This window comes from Oryx dammah, unplaced genomic scaffold (assembly GCF_014754425.2).
Source record: "Oryx dammah isolate SB20612 unplaced genomic scaffold, SCBI_Odam_1.1 HiC_scaffold_5, whole genome shotgun sequence".
Taxonomy (NCBI): domain Eukaryota; kingdom Metazoa; phylum Chordata; class Mammalia; order Artiodactyla; family Bovidae; genus Oryx; species Oryx dammah.
In genome coordinates this window covers 8,183,887-8,190,840 of record NW_024070189.1, presented here as the reverse complement: position 1 = coordinate 8,190,840, position 6,954 = coordinate 8,183,887, and the positions used below count along the sequence as shown (strand labels likewise).

The 6,954-nt window shown below is 42.5% G+C and overlaps 1 long non-coding RNA gene across 1 annotated transcript; it reads right to left on the bottom strand.

Annotated features, from left to right (window-relative positions):
- Positions 1-2,516: 2,516 nt before the first annotated feature.
- LOC120863475 lies at positions 2,517-6,637 on the bottom strand. Its single transcript, XR_005721005.1, has 3 exons — positions 6,457-6,637; positions 4,680-4,722; positions 2,517-2,703 (listed from the first exon to the last, which is right to left on the bottom strand). It is a non-coding gene; the product is annotated as an uncharacterized LOC120863475 (long non-coding RNA).
- Positions 6,638-6,954: the final 317 nt, after the last annotated feature.

Here is a 6,954-nt window from a genome sequence, read left to right as displayed (position 1 = left end):
CTGTCCCTCCTGGGAAGCCTGTAACTTAGGTTACCTGGGTTCAAATTTTGTCTTCACCGTTTACTAGCTAAGGGAACATGGGCAAATGATTTAACCTTGCTAAGTATCAGTTTCCAAACTTGTAGGTGGGATAATACCTTATTTATAGGGTTTTCATAGAAATTAAATGAAATAATAAGTAAAAACACTTATTAGAGTGATGAGTACAAAACCTGTACTCACTTTTACTGTTATTATTTTTAGGCCATTTATTAGTAGCTGTTTTCCAGCTGTCCAACTAGGATTCTTCTGAATAGGGCCTCCTCTGACCTTTCAGAATAAGGGCTATCATTCCCATTTCAAACTCTTGGAATCAGTAACAGTCTCTGGGCCCCAGGGGTGTGGAAGCCCTTGGTTAACATGGAATAATATGAGCGATCAAACCTAAACATTCACTTTGTATCTATGGAAACATTCTCTTGAAAGTGAACTCCATTGATTTGCTAATTAAAATGGTTCAGACTTTTGCAGTGATATTTTCTAATGAAAGCTCCAGTCGATGACTACTTTAAGGTTTGGTTTGTTTACCTTCCTTCTCATCCTGGTACCAGGTGCTTAAAGCTATGAATTTGGGTCTCATAGGAACAGTCTGTCTTGTAAATGCTTAGGCATGCCGGGTACTTCCTAATAGTTGGTTAATATTCTGGGTCATGTTTAAGTACTGTCAAAGTCAAAGAGTATGTTAGTAAAGGAGATTTGTTGTTCATCCCGAGTGATGAGAAAAGGACCAGAGAATGATGCTCAGTTTGTACCTCTTTTGTACCCTTCCAAGAAGGGAAAATCATCACCCACTTGGCATGACTTTCTATCTTAATTAAACAGAGACATTTTTGCTAAAAATGGCGGGGGGGGGGGGATGAAATTAAATGAGTAAGATTCTGGATCTTCACTACTCATCATTATTTAGGGATTATTCATTTGGGAAAAAAGTCCAACTGCAAATAAAACACCAATAATCTTTTTTGTCAAAAATTTAAAGAAGATAAATAATCTTTCTTATCATGAGTAATTATTTTACTGCTAAATTGTATTGTTTACATACTCATTTTGTATATATGACTTGTAATATATTAAAAGTGAAAAAGTTGCTCAGTCGTGTCTGACTCTTTGTGACCCCATGGACTGTAGTCCATGGAATTCTCCAGGCCAGAATACTGGTGGGTAGCATTTTCCTTCTCCAGGGGATCCTCCCAACCCAGGGATCGAACCCAGGTCTCCTGAATTGCAGGCAGATTCTTTATCAGCTGGAGCCACAAGGGCAGCCCAATATATTAAAATGTTTAATATTAATATATATAATTAATGAATATATGTACATTTTATATGGAAAGAGCTTTTTGTATAGAGTACTTTATATAGAGAGCGTAAATAACTCTAATGGCAATCACTTATTTAATCTTCACAATGTGTGCTGTGTACTGGGCTAAGTTGCTTCAGCCATGTCTGACTCTGTGTGACCCCACGGACTGTAGCCTACCAGGCTCCTCAGTCCACGGGATTCTCCAGGCGAGAATACTGGAGTATTTCCTTCTCCAGGGAATCTTCCTGACCCAGAGATTGAACCCACATCTCTTAAGTCTCCTTCAATGGCAGGTGGGTTCTTTACCTCTTGCGCCACCTGGGAAGCTTAGTCTTCACAATAATCCTGTGAAATAGATTGCTGCTTCCATTTTATAAATGAGGAAACTAAGTTTCAGTAACTTGAGTAACTTATTCAGGGAAAATTGACAATCAACGCTCTTTCTATTACTCACTTGTCTGAGATTAGGAATACTATCAGAAAAGGGTAGAGTCACTGCCCAAGAAAACTACTGGCATTGATTCTGAATGCCATAAAAAAATTAAGGGGCTTATTTTTCACTTTTCTGGGCAGTAAAAGCATGGGGTTAGGGGTTGATGGAGCTTCCCTGGTAGCTCAGCTGGTAAAGAATTCACCTGCAATGCAGGAGAACCCGGTTCGATTCCCGAGTTGGGAAGTCCCCCTGGAGAAGAGGTAGGCTCCCCACTCCAGTATTCTTGGACTTCCCTGGTGGCTCAGACAGTAAAGAACCTGCCTGCCATGTGGGAGACCTGGGTTTAATCCCTGGGTCGGGAAGATCCCCTGGAGGAGGGCATGGCAACCCACTCCAGTATTCTGGCCTGGAGAATCCCCTGGACAGAGGAGCCTGGCGGGCTACAGTCCATGGGGTCGCAAAGAGTCAGACACGACTGAGTGACTAAGCCCAGCGCAGCACAGGGGTTCAGGCTCTGGAGTTACATTGCCTGTGTTCAGACCTCAGCTTTATTTCTTACTACATGTGATCTTGTTGAGCTGTGTAGACTTTCCAGCCAGTTTTTCTATCTGTAAAATGAGAATAAGAATAGTACCCCTTCTCCAGAAGATAAACGTGAACTAATTTACACAGAATAAAGTTTGGTAAAAGCTCTGTGACGCTAAGGTGGCTTTACTGTCACGACTGTGAAAGTTGACTCGGTACCTGAGGCCTGGGTGGAGCGAATGCTGGCATAGAAGTACAAGCAGCCATCCTTCAGAACGCAGTAGTACTGCGTCCACACGTCTGTGCTTCCGTCCAGCTGGTGCAGAAGGCCCAGGCACTCGGGGCTCTTGATAGCCAGGGGCGGGAGGCCACTGTTGTGCAGGGTAACATCTTCCCAGACGTGGTTCTGCAGGGGTGGCACCAGAGAATCACCTGAGAGGCCATCCTGCACCAGCAGTCACTGCCTCCCGGAGCCAGTGACGTCAGCACTAAGACTGACTCCAGAGAAGCCCCTGTCCTAAGCGATCCCATTGCTAAGGCAATCTGCACATCTGAGAAATAAGCCAAACAATCTGAACCTATCCAGTGGCCACAGAAAACTTTCCCTTTTCATGTCCGTAGGTTTCCCTTCTCTTTGGCTTCTATTCTATCATGAGGAGATCAAAAGAATATCAGTGATGTATAGAAAGAAAAATGGGAATCTCAGCAAAGACTATTGTTTAAAGGTCATCTCTACGTGCTGGCCCCAATGAGCTATACTTACCATTAGGATTGTCCTTCTAGCCCTGTTCCTGGTATGTCCACCGTGACTAATTGCAGGCCCCGGTTCATGATTTACTTTATCTAGCACTCCTATTCGGAGAAGGCAGTGGCACCCCGCTCCAGTGTTCTTGCCTGGAGAATCCCATGGACGGGGGAGCCTGGTGGGCTGCAATCCGTGGGGTCGCACAGTCGGACACGACCGAAGCGACTTAGCAGCAGCGGCAGCAGCACTCCTATTTGTGCCAAGGAACAAGGGAAATGCCCCAGGCCAGATCAGACCTGAGGCTCACATGGTCAGTGGTGTGGAAGGCCCACGATAAATCAAGATCCTCTATCCTGGAGATGTAGAGGTCCACAGTCCTGACCCGGTGGCAGGCTCTTCCTGGGAACTTGACCTGAAGCAGGGGGTGTGATGCTTCATCCCTTTATCAGCACACCTTGCTGGGTGCCAGCTGGTTTCTTTCATTCGGTTTCATTTTTGTTCTTTAGTTTTAACCAGGCAGTGCAAAAGATTTCAGAATGCAGAACTGGCAGAATTGTCTGCTGTGGACCGGGAGCCTGCTGGGAGTTTGGGTATTTCTTTTTCACTCTGCTGCAGACACTCTGAGTGCATTAGCAGAATAGATCCCTCTTAAAAGTACCGGGGCTCATTACAGAGATGCATCCGAGAGATGGCTGAGTGGACTGAGTGTTGTTTCAGGTAAAATGAAACACAGGTCCTGCTGTTTGTCCTCTGATTATTAGAAGATGATCAATAATGCTGGTGATTATTTTGAAAAGACAGATACAGGGCACAGGGTAGTACATTTAAGCTCAGACCACCCAAATTTTCTGGAATATACAAAAGCCAAAATACGTAGAGAAGATAGTTGATAGTAAGTACCTTTTTATTCTGTTTTCTTTTGTGAGGAAATGAGCATATTTAAATGAAATGTGTGACCTTGTTAGAAATTGTATCTACGGCACAGAAAAGAAACAATTGAATATGGAAGCAGTTTCTCTGCTCTTGATGAGGTTGTAGCTCAGAAAGAAGAGTATCAAATGCCTTGGGGGCTGAAGTGATGAGTCACACGTTGGTGTTACGAAGTTATCTATCAGTTTGTGTGTCAAGCCTAAATTAAAAATTCTATTACTTCAAGGCCAGGAATCATGAATAGGCAGGAATAGTGAAAGCTGACCTAATATGTCTTTAGAATAAGGATAGGAACATAAAGCACTACATTTCTGAACATAAGACACGTTTCCCAATAAGATGCTTGGTCAAGAGCACTGTCCCAAGCTATCCCTGAGCCCTTGTTCTCAGGGACTGAGAAGAAAACAATAGGAGTGGTTTAGCCTCATGGGAATCCATTCAACTGCTTTGTGTCAAACAGCAATTCCACCCTGGTTGGGACTACCCCCCGAGCTCACTGAGAGGAACAGCATCCAAACACTGAAAACCAAAAGAACAAGCAACCCCATAAAACCTGAGCGGGAAGTCCTATTGACTGGAAATCCCCTTTCCCAGCGTTTAGGGCAGATCTGAGACGTTCCAGGCTGGACTGCGTGGTGCCCAACTGCAGAATTCCCCCTCAGAGAAGAGCAGAGTGAAAGCACAGATGGATAGCAAGGACTCCTTACCTGGTGGACGGGGTGGGCTGCTTTGTCCATTGCTTCCAGCCACCTGAAAGAGAGATGAGAGGTCCTTTTCTCGGGGAACATGCTAAGTGTCCTCCAGAGGGCCTTGTTTTTCTCCCTGGACCCCATCATTCAGACAGAGGAGTCCTGAGACTCAGATATGTTTCATGGCTCTAAATTCATGGTTGAAGAGAGGCATAGTCTTACAAAACTGGTATCACTAGGTGCCAAAATCCCCCACCTACCAGGCGTATTTAAGATAAATTATTCTCATCCTTCTCCTTTGCTATAATTCATGCCTAAGGGAAAATGTATTCACTCTTTTACTATGGTACGTGAATTTAACACCAGCAGGCCTGATAACAACTATAAAGCCCTGACTATTAGTCAGTGGAAAGACTGGTAAATAGCCACTGCCCTATCCACCTGCCAAGTATTCCTTAGACCAAGTGACCAGTTAGTGCACTGGTGTCTCTACTAGAGGACTGAACTTTCTTGGTCTTGTCTCCTTAGCCAGATAGCAGCCTATCTATCCCACGCTATCTTGCCAATCTTTTTCAAGCTTCCAATCAAAGCGTACTGCAAGCTTGATATAATTCCTCTGCCCGTCTCTGCTCCATTTCCTCTTGTGTGTGTGAGTATCTGAAGCTATACCATACCATTCATAAACTCCTTGCTCATCCCCACATCCAGAGATTTTCCTTGCCACTTTGTCTTCCCCAACTCACTACTCAATTTCTATTTTGCATTAAAAATACTAGAATAAATGTCTTATCTTCTTGGTGCAGAGCTTTTTTTGAAGGCAAAAACTGATGCTTCATCATACTAACAGTTCTCAGAGATTTTAAAACAGCGTCTTGGACATATTAGCTATCCCATAAATATCTTCCCCATGAATTGAAATACAATTACATTGCTGTCCTCATGTTTCCCTGTTTGTCCTTTAAAGAAAAATATGCATTTCAGCACACAATATTCCACAAACAGAGACAGTATATTCTTTGCCTAAAAGGTTTCAGACCTAAAGGCTCTCTTTACAAATGGAGTCCAAATTCTCATAAAGAGATATGACATCCTTCTAAACACCGTTGACCCATTTTGGGGCCATTGTCTCCCTTACCCCATTCCATCCCACCCCTCACCATAAAGTAGCAGTGTGTACACAACAGTTCTGAGCTGACTCACTGGATTGACCCATGACCTCCACTTCCACAGGGACGCACTGAATAATGATCATAAATTGTTGAATGTTTAGAGTTCGTGGGCTCCCCTCTTAGAATGCCTTCACACTTTGACCCTTAGACTGAGTGATATGCTTACAAATTGTCAACTGTGTTAATTCCCCCAAGAACCTATATTATGATGATGATGATGATGAATTTTGTTCATTTCACTGTTAAATTGTAACCTTGCTTTTAATACATTATTTTTATTCCTCTGACTACCCATCCAATTAGCTTAAATAGATGAATCTTGTAACTTCTGGGGAAGCCAGACGTGACCTGTGGCAGTAGTGAGCTGTTTTAGAAAACTTAGAGAACTAAGGTAATTAAGCTAGATGATACATCTATTTCTTTTGGAGATTCCGTTAGGGAAAAAAACTGGCAGAAATATGAAAAACTCAATTTGTCATACACAAGAAAAAGATAGTTTATTGACTTGTGCTGTGAATTTTCTGTTCCCTTTCTTATTTCCAACCCCAAGACCCCGTCAGATTGCCGTTGAAGATGCATTTCCCCACTCCGAGTGAAACTAGTAAGATAAAAGATTAATCAATTACCTTTTGAATTCTTGGTTTGAAGTTGCACAGAGGCAAAAAGTTCTATTTCCAGACTGAGGCACACAGTGAAACACAAATGGTTTTCCCAAGCTGCTATCAATGCCAACTTCTGCACCTTCTAATTTTATTACCTCTAGAGGCGAGCATTTGCCTTCATCCTGTAATTGATAAGGAAGAGATTCAGCATGGGCACTGCAGCTAAGCAGATAAGGGAGAAAATGAGAGAGGAAAGGAGGACTAAAGTTATTTTTCTGCATTGATTGTTCTGAAATGAAAATAAAACTAAAATGAGCTTTTGTAGATTATGCTGTCTGTGATATATTACTTCAAACTCCAAATTTCCCACATCCTTTTTGAATCGCCTCTATTAATGTGCATTTCATTTATGCCAACTTTAGAGAGTCACTCATCATTCATGTCTTTTTTTTCCCATCAGAAAAAAAGAATATAAAAAGAAATTGATATTACAAAATATATTCATTTGGTAGTTTCTAGTTA